We start from the raw sequence: 22122 nt of genomic DNA on the forward strand, positions 1-22122 counted from the left end.
TGAGTGCCCACTCAGAGCATCCTGCAGTGGAGGACTACAGGGTGATGGAGAGAAGAAGAGGACTGGGTGTTTGTTCCCCAAGCCCTGCAACGTAGACCTCTAGGGGGAGAAGGAGTATGTCTATAGAAATGCCACAGAAGCAAGCAGGAACATAGGGTCAGACAGAAAAGCAGAGCAAACCTCCACTTCTAAGGCATAGCCTCAGCCCCACCTGCTGTGATGAGAGCCAGAAAGTCTGGGGCTTGGAGAGGTGAGTAACGGAGGGGTGATAGCCAGAGAAGTGATGCTCCATGTACAAAGACTCCACTCACTACATTGAGCTCAGAGCTCCTTAGTCGTGCCCTAAGGAGGTGACAGTTAAGAAACTTTGCCCTGAGGGTGGACACAGGATAGACACTGCCATCTGCTGGCCCCTGGCATCCATGGCCTCCATCCCCAGAGATCCACCATGCACCCAAAGCCTATCAGACCCTTAAGAGTCACCCTTTACTTTATAGATGAGTAAAGGGAATACCAGGGCAAAGAGGAGGACCCACCTTCACTGTCCCCACCCCCAAGTATGTGGAGCTAAGAAAGGAGATTCAGGACTCATATTTATCTCTCACTGGCCTCCTTGAGTTCTTCTTCTACTACTCTTGTGGGAATCAAGGCAGATAATCCCAGAATTCCTGGACTAAAAGCATTTGGGTCCCGTAGCTGGCCAGGAGGCCTGGGAGGCAACAATTGACAGAATTCCTATGTTGTGTTGACCTTTGGAGAAAGAACAGTCGTGTGGTGGTGGCGCTGTCCGTGGTGCTGAATTGTTTTCTTTGCTGTTCTCCTATTGATTCCTGTCTGAAGCTGATCTACTTGGTGGGACATCCATTAGGAATCCTTTAACGTCAGGACAACGTCTGCCATTGCAACTTTTCTGGGTCAACCCAAATTAAGTGAGGATGACACCAGGTAACAAATGTGTTTTAACAACACTCTACAAAACATCACCATCAAGGCAAACATCAAAGCTCACTTATTGAGCTGTTACCATATGCCAGGCACTGTTCTAAGGGCTTGACATATAATGGTTCATGTAATGCTGACAACAATTTTATGATATAGGTACCATTATTAAATTCTCCTTGTTACAGATTAGGAAACTGAACCACAGCAAGGTTGAGTATGTTTCTCAAGGTCATGCAGCTAGTAACTGGTAGAGCCAAGATACACACTCAGGCAGTCTGAATCCAGAGTGCACACACTTAATTCCATCACACTTTCCCCATCCCCTGTAATCACGTAATGCAATTGAAGGACAAATGTAAATGATTTTGCATTATCTGCTGCTTTGCATGATTGGTGACATGGCTCCCTACCATAAGTGCAAAGCTCCAGGAGCTGACTGATAAAGAAAGGGGCTTACCTCCTTCCTACAGAGAAGGGTGCAATGGGGTCAGAGTAAATCCCAGAGACAAGGGCAGAAAATCTCCGGGAATTTAGAAGCCACGTCTGGTTGCCAGATTGGGTCTGAGGGAGATCAATCGGGACCCTGAGCACAAAAGATGCAACAAACAGAAAGTAGGGCCTGGAATACCAGAGTCAGGAGAAGCAGGACTGGGTCCCACAATGGATAGGTCAGCACTAGATTAGAGGAGACGTTCTGGGTGCTTCTGTAGTAAACTCTGTAATACAACACTCAGAAAGTCCTTCAGGAAGAATGAAGGGCTTTGTGTCCAACTGCTGTGAGGCCTACCCACTCACAGACATTGATTGGTTGCCCCCTTCAGGGATGGCCTCAGCTGAAGGGTCACCTCTCTCAAGTCTTGTCCCCTTCCCAGGGTGGCCCACAACCAGTGACTGTTTGACTCAAGGGTTTAAAGACCCAGCACCACACTCCCAACTCGGGCAGACTCTGAAGGGCTGTTCCAGCTCTTGCTGGCCAAGGCCACTTTGGGACTTTGTCCCAGCTCAAATTCTCCCTCTGCCCACTCCTGCTGCTTTTATCTCCTTTCCATGAGCACTTTCTGCACACCAAGCCCCATCTTGGAGTTGGCCTCCCATGGAAGCCACCCTGTAGCAGCTTTCAATGCCCGACTTCACCCAATGGAGGTGCCCAGCCCACTCATCCCTGGCTATGTTTGCACTCTAGATTAGCTATTTATTAGTAAGTTGATTTTTCATATAAAAACAGAACTCAGAGAAGAAAAATGTTATTTTTCAATAACATTATTGAAAGGCAAAAACTTCGCGTCCTGGACCCATAGCATCCATGTGGAACACTGCAAAATGGGACAGAAGATGAGCGGGTGGACAAGGAGCAGAAGATAGTGCCAGCTTGAGTGGGTGATATGAGCCAAACTCCTCATCTTTGTGAAAGGTACCTACAGAAGTGACACAAAAATATGAGATGTACCACATATGTGACAAAAATATAATTAAAGTTAGTAATTGTACAACATACATAACTAGTTGACAATGGAAATTCACTCTTGCATCATACTCACTGTGCCATTGAAGTCCATATTACTATTACACCCCTTTTCATAGAAAGAGATGGACATTCAGTCACCCAGTGGCCAGTGGTAGACTGGATTTCAGATCTAGGTTTCATGGTTGCAAAGTCCAAGTTCAGTCTACCATACTAGGCTCGAAGAGTGGAGAGGCCAAGGCAAAGATGGGGAAAGACAAGAAAGCAGAAAACAAGGAGAGCAAAACAAGCTTGTGGATGGTGTGGGGAGGGTGGCCAACACCAGCTCCAGGAGCTGCTCCACCATTTCCACATTCAGCATTGCCAGACATTGGCAGAAAGGAAGGAGACACGAGTGTCTTTACTTCCCAAAGCCAGAGCTCAATGAGAAATTTCAAAATTCTCTTGGCTGCCCTGGCCTGGACTTACCACTGACAAATGGAGAAAAAATGAGACCATTTAGCCAGTAATTAAGCAATAATGGCCTACTCAGAGGTCTCCACCAGGCAGGAAGCAGCCAAAGGGAGGACCTAAAGGTTCTGTAGAGGAGCAGGATGGGGAGGGGCCATTTATCAGATTATTACAGGGGGAGAGAGAGACTCATTAACCCCACACCAGCCTCTGGGCTTTCTTTTCACAGCGTGGACAGAGAGAGACCTTGGCAACTCCACAATCTCATATGGAGGGAGCCCAGCCTCCAAACTCAGCCTCCTCTTAGATCTGACTCAGAGCATGAGACACCCCATTCAGTACCCATATGCCAGAGCATCTCCCAGCCCCCAGCCCATAATAGGAGCTCAGAGGGGGAATTTAAGTCAAGTCAGTGCTGCCAACCTTCAAATTAACCTCTACGGCTGGAGATGCACCCCAAATGGCTCTTTGGTGTCCTGGCACGGACTGCAATTCAATTCAATAAATAGATATTGGCACCCTGAATGGTGGTAATAATGATAGTAACAAAAGTAACAGTAGCAACCATCACTCAGCAACCATCACTCATTAGATGTTTACTCTGTGCCACACACTCTGCTGAGCTGTTCATGAGAAAACATTGCAAATAGATTTTATTATTATCCCACGTTGCAGATGAGGAAACTGTTACACAGGGAGCTCAGGGAAGTTGAGGAAATTAGTCCAACGTCACCTAGCTCATAAGAAGTAGTATCAGGACTCAAACCTGCATCTGAGTCCAAGTTGCATCTCAAGCACCATGCCACCCAGCACCTGCTCTAAAGTCAACTCATGAAAGCCCCTGATATGAAGACTTCTAGATGGGAAGGATTGTTTATAGCTGAAGGAATCAAGAAAATTTTCCTGGGAGGGGTGGGGTTCCAGTGGGACCATAAAGGGTGAGTCAGTTCTTAGGCAAAGGGAGGGTGATTTGAACAGTTGTGGCTACTGGACTATTTCACATCAAGGTCTGCCCCAGAGCTTCTTTGGGATGTTAACTGGAGTCGCAAAGGGAAAAAGCAGAATCCTGTTGTCAAATACATTTGGGAAATAGTAGATTCAACAAAATTATACCAGTTTACTTACCCTACGATTTCTCAAGAAATGTCAGTGCGGAGGTTCCCTGAAGCATTCAACCAAGGAACTCCCTTCTAGGGGACCAGCTTACAGAGTCTGGGTTACTGGAATGCCAATAAACCATTTTATGAGCTGACAAAGCCCTCCCCATTCCTCTGTGTTCTGGGGACCCCTGGCCTGAGAGCCATGCAGGCCCCATGTAGGGTCTTCTGAATATGTGCACTTGTCAACATGTACACCATCAGCCCTGAGAACGGTGTGTGTTGAGAAACGGAAGCAGGATGAGGAAGTTGTGGGAGAACATGACTGCATCCCGGAAGCAATGACCTCAAGAGGCAAGAGAAGAGACCAGGGGTCAGGGTCAGGAGGAGGTCAGGGCAAGGGCCTACAGAAGGTCAGGTGAGAAGACCATTTAGAAGGCTCTTCAACTTGAGGAAGGCAGATCTGGAGATCCTGGAAAACAGCCTTCACTCCTACTGCAGGGATGCACTCGAGGGAGGCAGACTGCTTCCCAGGAGCCAGACATAGAGGGTCTGAAGGAGAAAGGGTGTGAGACGAGAATTGTTTCTCTTAGAAAAGAGAAAGGATGGCCTGAGGGTTAAGATCTCAAGCTCTGGTCATCTGAGTCCCAGCTTTGTCACTTAGGACTCAGGTACCTTGGGCAAATTTCATGTCTTCTCTAAGCTTCAGTTTCCTCATCTGTAAAATAAGGATCATATTATTTACTTCTTAGGGTCACTGTAAAGATTAAAGGAGATAATCTTTGTAAACTACTCAGCCCAATTTCTGGAACATGATAAACTCTCTACAAAAGGGAGGTTTTGAGGGGGCTATCACAATCCATGAGGTCCTGAGCCAACCCAGCCACCAGTGTAAGAAACCTTTTGGCAACTCAGATGGTGGAACCACAAGAGGGGCAAGCAGCCACCCAGTCTGGGAACGAGAACACATGGAGGCACGGTGCTTGATTTGGATTTAGGGAGGCAGGAAAAGGTAGACCAGATACAGTGGGAGATGTAGGATCTGTGAGAACTTTGGACATGAGACAGGGACCATAGCTAATATCCCTCTGAACACTCATGGCCTTGAACATAATCATCTTCAGAGCTTGCATTCATTACTGCAAATTTACTATGTGCCTCTATAATAAATTCATTAATTTCTCACAACAGCCATGGAGGCCAGTATTATTTACAGGTCTGGTTTTCACATGAGAAAAGTGAGGCACAGAAAGGTTAACTAAGTTACCTAAACTCTTACAGTTGGTGTGCTTCATTGGCATCATATACAATGGGAGCTTAATAATGGCTGTGTCTTCTGTGAATCTGGGGATCAGAAAATGATCATGAGCAGTCATTGATGGATGGGGTGACAAGCATTTAGATTAGGGTTGCAGAATCAGACCTAGATGCCAAGAGGGAGGGACCATGCTATCCATAGGACAGGACAGAGGAGCAGGTGTAACCATAAAAGTCAAAGCCACGTGTATTCAGCACCTACTGCATGCTATTGTTCCAAGCACTTCCCATGAACCAACATTTAATCTTCCCAACATCTTTGTGAGGTGGGTCCTCTTATCATCCCACTTCACAGATGAGGAAACTGAGGCACAGAGTAGATATGTCAGCTGCTCAAAGTTGAGCCAACTCCAGAGGTACCTCTTCCCCACCCACTGGGCTTGCAGTCATGACCCACAGCTCACCTACTGCAGTGATTCTTACTGGACTTCTATTGCTTAAATTTGGGCATGGCTGGGACACTGGGGTGGGGGTAAAAGGAGATGTAACCCCAAGGGCTTGAAAAAGCACTATTGAGGCCCTACGGGGACCGTGGCAGAGACAGGTAGGGGTAGCAGGAAGAGAGTAAGTGACCACTGGGTCACACAGGAAGTACCTGTTTAGGACACATTCTAGGACCATTCTGTCATCATCGACCCTTGCTGGCTGGACCGGAGTCCTCAAAGGAGGACTCAGCTGGATGCTGAGGCTCTGCCATGTACCCACAGGGCCCAGCTGCTGAGTTTGAGCCCAGGTGTTCTCAGCAGGAGAGGCTAGAATGGGTCTGGGACTATGGGGCTTATCTCCTGTTGAAGGTCAGGGTGGAGTGTGGGGCAGGCTCTGTGCCAAGGTCATAGGCCGTGAATGAGCCATGATCTAAGAGAAGGTGGGACAAACAAAAGGGTCAAAGTAGAAAGCCCCTCCCAGGGATGGTTACCTGGGGCTTCGTTAGATCTCACAGTAGGGGGCCCTAGGGGGTCCAGTTAGACATTTATTTAGAGCCATTGTGATGAAGGGAAGAAGCAGAATCCACCAGAATCACCAGCAGAAGGCTAGAATGCTTTCTCCCATGGCACGTTAACGCCTAATGACCGGACACAGTGGTTTCTTTGTCCCTGGCTCGTCGGTGACCCTCTTTTATCTCCTACCCGCCATGGCAAGCCCTTCAAGAGACAAGATATCACTTTAATTCCCAATATCAGAATAGATCCTAAAGGCATTTCCCCCACTGTGGCAGAAAGAAGAATGTCCAGAGAGTCTGGAGATCTGAGCACTAATCTCAGAGCTGCTGCTGTCCATCTGTGTGACCCCGGGGAAGTCAACTCACCTCTCTGATTATGCGGCTTCTCCAACTTTAAAACAAGACAACGGCATGATTGTAAAGGACCCTTCCAGCTTTGGGCTTTCAACTCTAGGCAATCGTTAGTTCTTTCATGAAAGGGATCATGATTTATCTTTGTGTGAATGCCTTAGCAGGGTGCCTGGAACATATTGGGCCCAGAAAAAGTTGGAATAAGGGAGGCAGGCAATAGGGAGCGGGGAGGAAGAAGACAGACAAGGAAGAAAAGAAAGGAAGGCAGGAGGGAGGGAAAGAGCAAAGAAGGAGGGCGAGGGGTGTCTCAAGACCAGGAAGTTTTACCCCTCTTTGTGCCCCTCCCCACCCAGTCCTGGCACTGGGACTTGCGCTTAGCAGGCCAAATGCTAATTATTGGCTGAATTGGAATGGAGGCACAATCAACCTAAAACATCAGCAAATGGAATCAATCCCGCAGCAAACTTCGGCAGAAGGCCTGATAATGCTATTCCAGTCTTCTCAAGCTATGAGTAATGGAGTTGTTGTTTTAAATACAGACTATCCTGGCAACCCCATAATTCAAAGTCATGTACATTTGTATGTTTGTCTGCTACACAAATAATCACATTAGGACCTGCAAAGGGCCGGGGGCGGGGGAGCTCCTTGCTCTCTTCAGAAGAGAAGGCAAGAGAATTAGAAGAAATCACAGTCATATTTTCAGTTGATCAGTGCCAGGCCTGCTGGCTTGGTTGACCAGATGGACAGCCAGGGCACTGTTCCGTGTTAAGCCAGGAGTCAGGAGTCAGGGTGGCCCTGGAACAAAACAGCAACAGCTGGAGGGCTGCCTTCTCCATAGACTCAGGCAGCAGAAATGAGGCCACAGCAAGGCTGGTCCCTTCTCTAGACTCAGTTTCCCCATTAGCAGGATTGGAACCAGATGAGAGAAGTAATGAAGTACCGTGGTTTTGATCGTTGGCTCTGAGGTTGGACAAGACTGAATTCAACCCCAGTTTTGATGCTTAACAACCTGGGACCCTGGGCAAGTGGCTCAACCTCTTTGAGCCTCCATTTCTTTCTAGAAAAACAAAGATGCTGATAGTACTAGCCTCCAGGGTTGCTGTGAGGATTAAAGTCATGTGAAGTTCTTTACTTAGAGTCTGATGTTTAGTAAATACTTAAGAAATATTATGTATATAATATGTCACTGGCTCATGGGTGCCCCTATTTACGTAACATCGTATTATATAGATATATGTATACATACATATTTAACTTTGGTATATTTCCCTAAACCCGCCACCACATCATAGACACAAACATCCACCAGTAATAGCATAAAAGCCATGTCATTAAAATCCTAAATGCTGACACAGATGACAGGCAAGTTGTAACTATTTATAAGTAGCTGTTCATAACTTAATCATTAAAATGTTGTTTTTAAAAAACAAACAGAATTTTCACAAGGTAGAAGGGTAAACATGAGCTGTTTCTGCCCTCATTCAGTGACTCAAGTATTTATAAGACTTTCATTCATTTCTGGGTGTTGGTTTAATTAATCAAAGAATGGGGAGTGTCTTGGAGCATCCATTGACTTCACCAGAGATTTCAAAGCTTTAAGAAGTATGAAAAGTGGCTGAGTTGTACAGAAGTCAGATTAATAAGGGGGGAGGGGAGTGGCTAATAAAACTTTCCAGGGAGACTAACAGCATGTGGGTAAAAGGAAGCCCTTATGTTGGGCTTTCCAAGGCGTGGGATGTATCTCTCTGGTGTGACAGATTTAGTGTGATCTCAGGTGGACAAAGAAATGACATTGGTGGCATCAATAGCTTCAAATCACACAAGGCTAGATCTAATCCTTTCCGATGCTGTTGCGGTCCCTCTGATTACATCGAGGAGAACGTCTCCCCTCAGTGCTCCCCTTCCACACCTCTCCTTTTTATTTTTAACATTTTCCCTTTTACACGAAGAGCCTCACAGTCCCAGCCTCTGCCAAAGCAGCAGGCAGAATTTAATTAGCACTGATTCTGTTTCGTGGTATTTATTTATATTGATGGCATATGATCCTGAGTTTCTATTTACAGCAGTGATGTAGAGTTTTATTCATCACTAGATTTATTAATGTGTTCAAAAATAGAGCAGAGAAAAGAGAAACAATGGTACAAGCAGTCTGCAGACATGATAAGAGTCAAGAAGCTGGTTTGAAGCGATACCTGAGTCTGGAAATGTTGAGAAGCGGGTCCGGGAATGTGTGGAGTTGGAAAACTGTCTACACTTCTGTGACCGCAAACAAGAGGAAAGAAATGACAAGAAGCGAGAAGCAGGGCAAGACCACTTAGGACTAATTAACTAGAAGCTGAAGGCAAATTACAAACAAGTAGCAATGAATATGGACACAGATCTCACAGGATATATGCCACCCAGGGGAACACGGCTATGAACGGTGCAGCTTCTCATCCCCTGATATAGACATACTTTTATGGCCCCAGGCATTTAGCTTGTCAATGGCCTTCAGAGGGATGGACTTGGCACAATCTGCTTATACCTTCTGGCCGATCCCGGGCCCATATGCCTTTGCCTTATTTCTTCACCCCACCCAGGTTCAGGTCCAGAAAGCAGACGAGGGCCAAGCACAGCAGGCTGAGTTTCAGAGACTCCCTGGGGAACTGCTTCTGGCTGGGTCTAGCCAGGAGGAGACGCTGCTGGAAAATTAGAGGATGGAGGAAGGGCGAAGCCAAGGTACCTCTCCCCTCACTTTCTGCTCAGGCACCTCCCCCGGAAGTGGCTGTTTTTCCTGAAAGATGCTAGTTCCACTGGGCAGGGCTGCTGGGGTTCCAGCTCCCCTGGACCCTGAACCCTGGGCTCTGGGATCACCCCCTCCTCCACTCCCTCCAGCCGGGGATGGTGGCACCCTCCTCTCCTCTGTCTGATTTTTCAGCCCTTCCATCACCCGTGGAGGCCAATTCCCTGTATTAAACACCCCTCCCACCCCAGTTTAAATACTTAGAGCAGTTTCTGTTCTCCTAGTTGGGGCCTGACTGATACGCACCCCTAAACCTTTATTTAGTGAGAAACAACCCGACGTGGCTCTGTGAAGAGCCCTCTCACTCAACCCATTAAATGCTGGATTTCAGAAGAATAAGTTGGTTCGTTGTGTTTACAGCTACATGGATCGCGAACCAGCACACATTTCCCACGAAGAGCCAGGCAGGAGTATTCTAGGTTTCAGAGACCACAGAAGTGTCTGTAGCATACTCTCTTTTTTTATTAAGCCCTTTAAAAATGCAAAAGCTATTCTTAGCTTGTAGGGAGCACAAAAGCAAGCCGTGAGCAGTATCTTGCCGATCCCACAATAGCCAGGAAGTAAATATACCCAGTCCCACCCACTCCCCAGCCTTGAGTGCACCTCGCTCCTCCCTCCAGGACCAAGGCTGGTCGTGTGACCTAGCCAATCAGTGCATTCCGTTTTCCTGGTCCCCGTTGCTTCTGAGCATAAAATAAGTGCTTCGAGAAGGGCGCCCCCAAAGGGAAATAGCATTTGAAATAAACTAACCTACTCTAAGCCAGGTACTATACAGGGCACTTGACGTGTGTTCTCTTTTAATCCTCACACTGGGGCTTAGAGGCGTAAGTCTCCCAAGGTAAGACCAACAGTAAGTGGCTGTGTCAGGTTTTGGAAGCAGGTGATTTGGGCTCTAAATCTTTTTACACCCTATTTCATCCTAAAATAAAGCTCGGGGCTCAAGAGAGGGGAGGGGGAAACAGCAAGCCTTCCTTGACACGTTGTCGGGAGCCCCCCCAGCTAAGAATAAATGCATTGGAGCTGTCTGTCTATAATCATCACTTATATTTATAAGCATTTCATGGTTTCCAAGACACTTTGATGCACATAATTTCACTCCGTCCTCACAGTGATCTAGCGAGGTAGGCAGAGCGGGAATCCTGTCTCCCAATTTATGGATGAAAACCCTGAGGTTCAGAGAGGTGAAGCACCTTCCCCAAGGTCACACAGCTTATTGGCGGCAAAGCTGTGATTTGAACTAGACTATGAGCAAAGGTGAGAGAACGTGTGATGTTTTCAGGAGGACCTGGGGATCTTTTCTAAACCACAGAATTGCAGAGCTGGGAGCACCTGGGGAGCATGCCCTTCGACCCGTGTGAGAAGCCAAGACCTTCTTCACTGCCTCCGCAAATCCTCCCATCCTTCAAGCCCAAGTTCAGAGTCTCTTTTGCTTTCAGAAATGCTTCTCTGACTGCAGCCCACAGTCCTCGCTCTCTCCTCTGAACTCCTCAAGCAATTACTGTCTGTACCACTCCTTTAGCAATTAATCACCTCCAGCCTCCTGACAGCCCTTCTACTGCTGCCTCCACCTATTGTTCAAATCCATTGTTATTTTTTAACTCTGGTTTCCCCAGGTGGGTTGCCGATGCCCCCCTGGCTGGGGCTCGGTTTCCTGCTTTGCTTTGTAAACTTGCACACAGTAGGTGCTCAATGACTCTATCCATTCGATCCAACTGAGCCCCATCTTCTTAACATTCATCAGAGTCAGCCTTGATGAAGTACCCGTGGTCCCTTGCTGATCATGTGACCTGGAGAGTTGAGTTGTCCTTTCTGACCCCCCGTGTCCTCACCTATGAAATACGGTGTCCTTGCACCTTTCTCGCGGGGCTGTGTGAGGGTTAGAGGGGCCAATCAAGTATATGCAGACTTTTCTATGCACAACATTAACGATTCCAGTGGGGCTCCACAAGGGTAAGCATGTGACCCCCCATTGCCCTGAAAATACTGATCAGCCCAGAGGTGGACTTAGGCTCCAGAGGAAAGCCAGAGACCTTCCCTGGATGGCTATACACACACTGGGTGAGAGACAGCCTTTGCTAAGCCAGGAGAACAGAAATCTGGGGGCAGCCACACAGGGAAAGCCTCACTCTAGCAGGAGAGAAGACAGTTGCACCGGGAGGGGAACAGAATTGAGCAGAATGGAATGGAGAAAACAGAAGTCAGGGTTTCCCCTGATACGGCAGTGGTGGGGATCCACCGGGGAGTTACCAGTTATGTGAGCCAATAAATACCATTTTGCTTGAGCCAATTTGAGTTGCTTCTCAACTCACTTGCAAATGAAATGGTCTAAACTGACACAGAGACTTTCACTGCACATAAAATCTCCTAGACTAATATCTGACAAACAAGAGATGCTCAATAAATGGCATTGTTAATGTTTGCCCCATCATTGGCAGCGGCGGCAAGAAAATAAGTGCTTTTTCTCAGGAAGCTGAGTGACTTGGTGGCTAGAAGAGGGACCTGGATTGAAATCTTACTTCCGCACCTTATCAGCTTTGGGTCTTTGGACAAGTTAGCTAACCTCTAACCCTTCAGAGCCTCTGTTTCTTTATCTGTAAAATGGGCTGAGTCGTAACAGCCTTACAGAGTTGTGAGAGTAAAGAAGGAAGCATGTGTGATGCTTAATTTGCCTGGTGTAGGGTATGTGGTAGGTGCTTAATAAATGCGAGGTAGCCATTCCCCTGCAGCACCTGGCCAGGGACCCAGTCAGAGGACAACAGTGTGTGTGCAGCCCAGCCCCTGCCCTCTCCATCAGGAAAGCAGAGGCTCAGACTGGGAATTACCTGCAGGATCTCATAGCGAGGGACAGAGCCTGGATTCAGACCAGGTCTCCAGGTTCTGACTTAGGGCTCTGGCTACCGTTTTAGAATCATGCTGCAGCTCCCTTTCCTGTCAGAGTCACTAGTCTCGGAGCCTCTCTCTCCAGAATGGAAACGGGCGTGCAGCTCCACGACCTCCAGCAAGTCACCTCCTCTCCCTGGGCCTCAATTCCTCCATCTGTAAAATGGGATCAATCGTGATAATGTTTAGGACACAGGGGCTGCATGAGTGTTGTCATTCAGCACCTGTTTTCTTTCACTAGGAAGAAAGGAGGAGCTATAGGTCACGTGGCCACAGAGCTGAACCACTCATCCCAGAAACCCTACCTGGCACTCCTAGCCCAGCAAAAGTTCGTCCAGCCCTGTGTCCAGGTGGTAAAACACCTTCAAGGTCTGCGATTCTCCTGTCTGACCCCAGAGGACAGGGATATTTCTCTAGCAAGATGCTGCCAGGAAGAAAAGACACTGCGGGCTCGCCCTCTGCTCTGACTCCGCCACGTGCCAGGAACCAGCCAGCCAGAGGCGCTGCTGACAGCTCGCGCTCTGTCTCTCTCTCCCCAAGCTCCACTCACTCACAGCACAACGTCTCCTCTCCTTCTGCGGGAAAGACAAGACGATGAAGCTGAGCAAGAGAGTCCAATGATCTTATTGGTCAAACTGAGTCACATGTCCACTGCTTAGAGGCAGAGGTTATTCCCACTTGAAGTGAACTAGGAGGCAGGCAGAAGTGGGGTGATTCCCATCCCGGGTGAAATGGACACAACAGTAAGGAAGTAGCAGAGGTCCGCCAGCTGGCCTTGGCCTCCCCATTGCACGATGCTTGTCCTTCCTCTCTCTCCCTGGCTATTGCCCTTCTTTTAAATCCCAACACATTGGCAGAAACTTCCAAACAGTAGTTGGGAATTACTGAATTTTAGACCATCAGAGATAGAAAGGATCTTCAAATTCAGCCAGCTCATGAATGGCAAAAACACAGCACACTTACCGTTACTTCCCTCTCCCATCCCCAAGGCAGACATTACTAATAGATCACAGCTCTCTTTTGCTGGCAGAGATACGGATCCAGAATCTCTCATCACCGCACGCCAAGGAGCCACTACTGATTGATCACAGCTGACTCCTGAGGTGAAATCTATGTCTATTCCTTTATCTACACCAACATTTTATAGGTGGAGAAACAGGCCTAGAGAGAGAGATTACCGTTCTCAAGACCATGCTGTCAGGGATTCTCTCGCTTCCTTATCTTCCCAATTGGAAGCAGGTAGGATTGTGCGATCTCTCTGTTGTAAGCTCCCTTCTTAATAAGACTGTATGGTTGTCACACCTTCCTTTCTCCTTTTCTCTGTCACCAGGCTCCCTCTTTAGTCCAGAAAGACCAGCCAACAATACCAACAGCAGCAAGAGTAGTAATAAGAGCTCTTTTTTATTGAACATTTACTATGGGCCAGGAACTGCCCTTCAGAGTGCCTACCTCACACGTGTGACAGGACCAAATTAGCTCCTGCAGGGAAAGCACCTGGGACAGTGTTGGCACAGATCCATGCCAACACTATTAGATCTGTTTAGCTCTGCTGAACTATTTAGATCTACTGAAATGTTAGCTCTTATTTTAGGTCAGATTTTCTAGAAGCAGAGCCTAAGGTGGGATTTGTAAGCAAGTAATTTTTTGAAAGGAGAACGCTCTGAATAAACCCGAAAAGAGGGTGAGAAAAACAGGATAGGAAGGGCAAGAAGCTAAGGAAATATGTGGTTTAGATAAAGTGTCAATTCACTTGATTCCACGGTGGGTTCCACTGCAGTTTGTCCCAAGACAAGGACATTGGGTTTCCATAGCCCCTACACACACACACACACACACACACACACACACACACACACACACACACACACACACAATGCAGCCACTGGGGGCAGAGGCAAAACCTCCCTGACACCTCCAGGTTAAAGCACAGAGAGGTTAAGACACTGTCCAAGGAATTCAGCTGGAAAGTAGTGGAAACAGAATTCAAAAATCCCAGGCGTAGTAATCATCTGCGAGCAGATCTGAGAAGACAGCCCCAAATCAGGAGTCAGGAAACTTGGGGACTTGTCCCAGCCCTGCTGCTATCTATGTGGTCTGGGCGAGGACTTTGTCATCTAGCTTCCCCAGGCCTTGGTATATTCATCTGTACGATGCAGGGGATGTTCCGGCAAGGCAGCCCACAGGAGTCCAGACGAGCTGGGCCCTGGGCTCAGGGAAGAAGCAGTCCAGAACGCAGTGCTCCTGTCCGCCAGGTCTTACCCCAAAACTGCTTCCTTGCTCCCTCCTGGGAGGGAAACAGTGAGCGGCTAGGTGCTGACTTTGAACGGAAAGATCACCTTAAAAATTGGTTTCCACTCGGGCCTGGAGCCTGGACAGGGAGGCCTGGGGCTCAGGTCAACAATGTGGGAGTTGGGGTGAGGGTTTAGGGGTGGGGATTTTTGGATCCAGCACAGCATCCCCAGGGCAGCCTGGAGGGAAGATTCGCGTAGGTTGGGAGGGAACTACATTTGTAGACTCCTTCCCTGGGTTGAGTTTCGGTTGGTTTGGGGCTGGAAGTCGGAAGCTGGCAAGATGCATTTCTTTCTTGGGCAAAAGAAGTCCATCTCTGTTTCATTACGTAAATTTCTAGTATCAGCTTCTGGGATGCTCCAGAAAACTCTTCTCTGAAGGCTGGAGGAGAACCTGAACCCAGGGAGAGATATCAGTGATCGCGGATGGTCCAGCCCCGAGACAATAATGCATAATATGACTTAAGAGCATGAAAGGGAACTTGTGGGGCAGCGGGGTGCCAAACACCAATGATGGGGTCCAGGCCAAGTGCTCTTCCCACACTGCCTCCACTAATCCTGACATAATCGTGGAGAAAGAAATACTATTCTCCCTTTACACAAAGGGAAAAGCGAGGCTTAGAGACAGCCAGCCACTTACCCACAATCGCTCAGCTAGTGAGTAACTGGGAGATGAACCCAGACCTTTCTATCTTCAAGGCCTGCGTCCATGACCTAGAGAATCCCCACGGTGGGGAGGCAGAGTTTGAGGGCGACCTGGAGGTCCTAATATTGGTGAGCCTCCAGCCCAGTGGAGGAGATTCTGGGTCCCCAGGGGGCATGTTGGTGTTTCTTTCCCTGCAGAGCCGAAGGGAACAGCCAGGAGTTTCTGGTCCCCATCTGGAAGTGTGGGGAGGCTCTCACTGGCTGCAGGTGGCAGGCGTGGAAATCGGGAATCCATTAAAAGCAAGTGTTTAGAGGCCAGTCCTTCGTCATAGCTCATGGCAGGCTGATTTCTCAGAGGCATGGTAGCTAGGAATGGGGAGAGAGAAGCAGGAAGAGGAGGCCAGTCTCTGGTCACTGGTAGACGTGGAACAGGGCACCAAAAATAACTAAAAAACTAACTCAGGCATCTGGCATCTTGGCGCGATGCTCACGGAGGTCAGGACATCCTGGGAGGTGGGGGCTGAAGAAGGAGATTCCAACTGAACTGGGGCCTGGTTGAGGGTTGGACCCCAAACACAATGAGCCTGTTGGACCAGTCCCAGCTTCTCTGACACCTGGCTTTGCTGCCAAAGACCTTCTGGGACCAGACTGGAGGGGAAACCGGGAGGAACTGAGAGCCTCCTTCCCAGGGTGAGATGCCTTAATGTTTACTGAGCTCCCAGACTGCCCTCTGAGACACGTCCAGTGCCATCGCCCTGGCCTGACTCCTCCCACCCTGTCACCTTTGTGTCCCCAGCACTCAGGTCAACCAGCGCATCGTAAGCTCCTGCTGTGTGAAACATGTCCACACACACCTGCACACACAGACACACCCATACACACACACACACACGAAAACACACACATCTCATTTTATCCTCACCACCTCCCACAGGGTGCTGTGTAGAGTGGACATTGGTTGCTCACTATCCTCCTGGAAACAGCACCATGCTTTTCTTTGGGTGAGTCCATGGAGGGAGTGGGGCTAAAGCCCTTCTCCAACCTTGGGGCTGGGCACGTGGCCCACATCTGACCAGTCAACACATTCTACACCCCTGACCACAGGATGGGCACAGGGCAGATGGCTGAAAGAGGTTGAGGGGCCTGTCCAAGGTGACCCAGTTCGTCATGTCAGTTCCAACTAGAGTGACATCTGCCTCAGACTCCAAAGCATGTCTGTTTGTCCATGCTTTTTCTCCAGATCATGATCTTTACCAACAGGAGCTGATCAGGGTGACAGACAACTTCAGGGCCCCATGAATTTCAGCTGGTCTACTTTTGAAAAACTCAACACCCTAAAAGAGTTTTTGCTGGGGCAGAGTATCGAATAGTCACTGGCCACGGATGGAATTTAGCATCCAGACGGACGTTACAAGGAGCAAGGGCTCAGTTCGTCTTTGCACAGGTATCCGGGACTTCTACCGCAGTCCATAACACTGGTATTTGATGACAGTTTTGATTCATTGCTTTCACATCAAATAAAATATGTCCCCCTGTACTCCCCCCAGGTACACCCCCACTTTCCAGAGCCCCAAGCTTGGTACCCCTGGCTTCATAATGACTCCCAGAGCTATGCTCAACCTGATGATACCAGAGAAAGCCTCTGTGCAGGAGCCAGGCAGAGACAAGGCACAGAATGGCAAAGCCAGAGGGACTTTGAAGAGTTACTCACTGGCCTCGTCACATTATAGAGACAGCACAGTCCAGAGAGAGACGTGTCTAAGCTCACGTAGTGTTTTACTTGGGACTTTCCTATTTTAAAATGACAGAAACCCAACTCAAACTGACTTGAACAAACAAAAATGGAAGTAACTGGCTCACATACCTGAGAGGCCCAGGAAGACATCTTCAGGCCTGGCTGGATCCAGGGACCCATGTGAGTCATCAGCTCAGTCCCTCTCCAGCTCTCAGCTCTGCCCTTCTCTGTGCTGCCCTGACTCTCAGGTCAGGTTCATGGCAGCCACCCTAGGCTCACATTCTCCCAGCTTAGCAGCTCCAGCCAAATAAATAAATAAATAAATAAAGCATGAAGTCTTTGCTGAGAAACATGAACAATGTCCCGGGGTGGGCTCTAATTGGACTGACTTGGGCTGTGTGTCCACCCCAGAGACAATTGCTGTGGCTGAAGAGGATGAAGGGTGTTGATTGCGCAGGCCTGGGTCATGTGCTGGCCCCTGGGACCAAAGGAGGGGCATTAGCCCCACCCACTCCACAGGGACTGAGAGTGGAGGAGGAGTGGTGCACCAAAGGGAAACCAGGATGCTGCCTCCCTGGGAAGAAGTGGATGATGAGCAGATAAAGCACCCGAGGTCTACTCTACACAGAGCTCAGGACGGAGCAGGATTACAACCAGGGGTCCTGATTCCTGAACCCTACACCAGGGGTTCTCAACCTAGGCAGTGTGCTGGGACCACGTAAGGAGCTTTAAAAAGTAGAAAGGCCTGCCTGCCCCAGAGATTCCAATTTAGTGAGTCTGGGGTGTGGTCTGGGCATCAGGACTGTAAATTTCCCAGGTGATTCTGAAGTGCACCACACCTGAAAAGCGCTGCTCTGTACCACCCTGCCACCTCATGGGAAGCTGGGGCGGGGGAGGGGAGGGAGGAGTGGAGCGCTTTTGATCTTTTTTGTTTTAAACTGAAGTAAATCTGTTACAATGTGTCAATTTCTGGTGTAGAGCACAATGTTTCAGTCATATATGAACATACATATAATTGTTTTCATATTCTTCTTTTTATAGGTTACTACATTGAACATAGTTCCCTGGGCTGTAAAGGAGAAATTTGTTTTTGACTAACGTGTTCATTGCTCCCCTCTGAGCCCAGTCCGCCAGCAAGCACCACCTAAGCTCCAGCCCCACACCTGAAGGGGGCTCAAGTCCCTGTCCCCTCTCTGTGCAATACCTGTGCCCTAGACTCTCTTCCTTCTCTTTGTCAGGAACCTCTGGCAAAACTGTCCTCTTTCTTCCATGAACAGAGTGTACTAGCTTCCCGAGGCTGGTGTAACAAAATACCACAAACCAGGCAGCATGAAACAACAGAAGCGCATTTCCTCACTGTTCTGGAGGTCAGAAGTCTGAAATCGGCATCCCTGGGCCAAACTGAAGGTGTCAGCCGGGCCACACTCCCTCTGGAGGCTCTCAGGGAGAATCCATCCCTAGCTTCTTCCAGCTTCTAGAAGCTGCCGGTGTTCCTTGGCTTGTGGCTGCACACCTCCACTCCCCGCCTCTGCCTTCACATTGCCTTCCCTTCTGTGTGTGTGAAACTCTCCTCCTTTCTCTTATAAGGACACTTGTGAAGCCATTTACAGCCCACCACGTAACCCAGGGTAATTTCCCCACCTTAAGACCCTTAACTTATTTTTGTATCCTCTTTTTTTTAATTGAGATAGAACTGACATATAAAGCCGTGTTAGTTTCAGGCGTACAATATAATAATTTGATATCTGTATATGCTGTAAAATGATCATCCCTAATAAATCTAGTTAACATCTGTCACCTCACAGAGTAACAAAAATATTTTTCTTGTGATAAGAGTTTTTAAGATCTACTCTCTTAGCAACTTTCAAATATACAATACAGTATTATTAACTATTCTCACCATGCTGTACATTACATCCCTGTGGCTTATTTGTTTTATAACTGGAGGATTGTACCTTTGACCCCGTTCACCCATTTCACCCACCCCCAACCTTCTCTTCTGGCGACCACCAGTCTGTTCTCTGTATGTAAGAGTTTGGTGTTTTTGTTTTGTTTCTCAGATTGCACCTATAAGTGGCCTCATATGGTACATATGATATTCTTTCTCTGGTTTATTTCACTCAGCATCATGCTCTCAAGACCCATCCCTGTTGTCATGAATGGCAAGGTTTTCTTCTTTTTATGGCTGAATGATGTTCCATTGTATATACATATCACATGTTCTTTATCTATTCATCCACTGATGGACACTTAGGTCCTTTCCACATCTTGGCTGTTGTCAGTACATTGTAATGAACACAGGGGTGCAGGTATCTTTTTTTCCAGTTAATGTTTTTATCTCCTTTGTATAAAATACCCAGAAGTGGAGTGGCTGGATCATGTGGTCGTTCTATTTTTAATTCAAAATCCTTAATTGAATCACATCTACTAAGAGCCTTTTTCCAAATAAGGTCATATTTCCAGTTCCCTGGAATAAAGACTTGATATCCTCAGGGGCCACCATTAAGCCTGTTACAGAGACTAGAGCTCTGTTTTCCAGCTGTGGAAACTGAGGCCTGGTACAGTTACAGACTGTGTCCTAGACAACAGTCAACCTGTTCTCTCAGCCCAGCCTCCTTGGGGGGACGAGACCCTGAAAAGAGAATAAGGAAAGGGATTTCTACTGCAAGAGGGGAAAAGAGTAGATGGATCAGAGAAGCCTTTGAGAGATGTCCCAGACGAGCAAGCTGCAGGGGGCTGAGCTGCCCACAGTCACCCTGGACCAGGCTGGAAACAGGACGCTGCTGGCACGTTGTCACATTAACCCCTATTTATAGCACCTCTCACCCCAGGTTCTCCTGCAGCTGGCCAGGAGTAACCCTGCAGATTCCAGAAAGCAGAGTGGGGATCCGAGAAAGAGGAGACTGTGGCAGGGAAACCACGCCATCTCCAGAGTTGAGGGACACAGGAGATTTTTCTTGGTTCCAATTGCAAGTGTGCGGCCGGCTAGCTGTGTGACCCTGGGCGAGTCACAGCACCTGGGTCTCAGTTTCCCCTCTGTAAAACAGAACCCCCTACTCTCACCCTGGGAGGGCTGTTGTGAGCATTCAAGGAAGCAGCAGGTGTGCAGCGTCCTGGCCGAATGCTGGTGCTTAGGTTGTGTGTGTGGATTCTGAGGGTGGTGGCAAAGACCAGTTGCGGGGGGGGGGGGGTTGGGACAGAGGCTCCTGGAAGGCTGGGGGTGGGCATCTTGAGACTTTAAACGGCAGCCAACTTTGGCTCCCTGGTCCGGAGGTTCTTAGGGAACACTATTTCTCTTTCCTGTCCCCACTCCCCAGAAGGGACCACTCAAGGGCAGAGGGGTCATGGCAGGCAGCAGGGGACACCCCTTACAGAGCCAGACGGCCGGTTGGGCAGAGAGGAGGGGAACATCCTCTAAAACCTGCCTGTGCTATGCACAGGGACATACTCCCCCACTCCAGAAAACTCTCTTTATTTCTTGCCTTAACACTCTGATGTGAGCTCACTGTATTTCAGAACCACCTGGTGGGCTGTGGGCACCAAAATGGTCCAAACATTGGCCCCTTTGGAAATGCTGCAGTATTTTTGTATGAGCATGGCCGGTCTCCCTCGTCTGGCCAGGAGATCCCAAAGTCTGGCTGGGGCCAAGTCCTTGCCCATCAGATTTGGGGTCCTGGAGAGCAGACCCTTCTCCACTCACTGATTTGTTCAGTCAGCTTGTGTTGAAAATCTGCTGTGCACCTAGCTCTGAACCAAGTGCTAGGCAGAACCAAAGATGGATATGAAATAAGTGTCTGCTTTCTGGGGTCCCCAGGGCAGCCATCCCAGAAGTGAATAATTCTAAATAGCCTTTATATAGCACCATAGTTCCTTTGGCCCTGTTTAAGCTCTTTATGTATGAGAGGGGTACTATTGTACATCCCAATTTGTGAATTCATAAACAAGAGCACGAGGGCTCGGTGATTTGCCCATCACACTGCTTGTAAGTGGGGGATCTGAGATTTGACCCCAGGCAGCCTAGATCCAGAGTTAGTGAGCCAGGGGGAGGCGTACCTGGCCTGATCCAGGAGCAGCAAGTCTGAAGTGTGGGTGCAGAAGGGCATGGGTGAGAGGTGAGGCCGAGAGGGGTGGAGGCCACATCCCAGAGGAAGGGCTCTGTCTGCCAAGGGAAAGACCTTCAAGTTCACATCCTACAGGCCATGGGGAACGATAGAGAGAGTAACAGCAGGGATCAGGCATGGTCATATTAGAGAGTCCACACTGGCTGCGTCGAGGAGGGCGGTTGAGACACGTGGAGGAGGTGTTCATGGGCCCCTCCCCACCCTCCGCATGATGCTCAGGGCCAGAGCTGAGCAGCACTGTTGAGATGGTGGGGGAGGAGGAGACTGGTACTGGACACGCTCACAGGCTGAGCAGTCAGGCTCAATGTGCCCCGCACCCTCCCTCACCCATTCTGGAGGAGAGAGCACCCACTCCCAGCATGGGTGGGGTTGAGACCCCCAGCTCCCACTCTTGAGCATCCAAGAGGATGCAGCCCTCACGTCCAGGCATCAGAGCCCCTCCCACCCCAGCACACAATTCATTTCCCTGACCTACATTCTCTGCTCGCAGACAAAAGCTGGGCAGGCGGAGGCCCGTAGGGCTACCAAGGCTGCTCCTTCTGGCCTAGGGGCTTGGGGATGAGGGTCAGTGATAAGCAATTTAGGAAAACAGATGTTCGAGCAGGAGAGGGGAGGAGGTGGGGAGGAAGAGTGGGGAGGAGGAAGGAGGGAAAAGAGCACAGAGCAGGTCCCCTGGGCTCAGCCAATGAGCAGTGGGGTTTGCAGGGAATTCCTGGTGCAGGGAACAGACTTGGCTCGGGGGCCTCGGAGCCCTAGCTGCCAGCCCCTGCTCTGCCACCTCCACTGCGTGACCTTTAATAGTCACTTAAAGAACACTCCAGCTGAGCCTCAGTTTCCTCATTGGAAAATGGCCAGAGGGCTGGAGTCAGCCTAGTTCTGAGGGCTCCCTTCCCTTCCCCCTGAGACCTGGCTCTGAGAGGAGCTTCATGGGGTGCAGTGAGACCAAACTCTGCCGAGCAGGTGGGAGCAGGTGCGTGCCGCTGCCAAGATTAATGGACCAAAGAGAAGGTGTTAATTACAGCAAATGGCTCCCAGCTTAATGGGACCCTCCGCTTCCAGGTGAAGCAGCCCATCCCACCCCTCTGCCCAGGAAGGCTCTGGAAGGCCCTGCC

Source organism: Camelus bactrianus, chromosome 13 (genome assembly GCF_048773025.1).
Source record: "Camelus bactrianus isolate YW-2024 breed Bactrian camel chromosome 13, ASM4877302v1, whole genome shotgun sequence".
NCBI lineage: Eukaryota > Metazoa > Chordata > Mammalia > Artiodactyla > Camelidae > Camelus > Camelus bactrianus.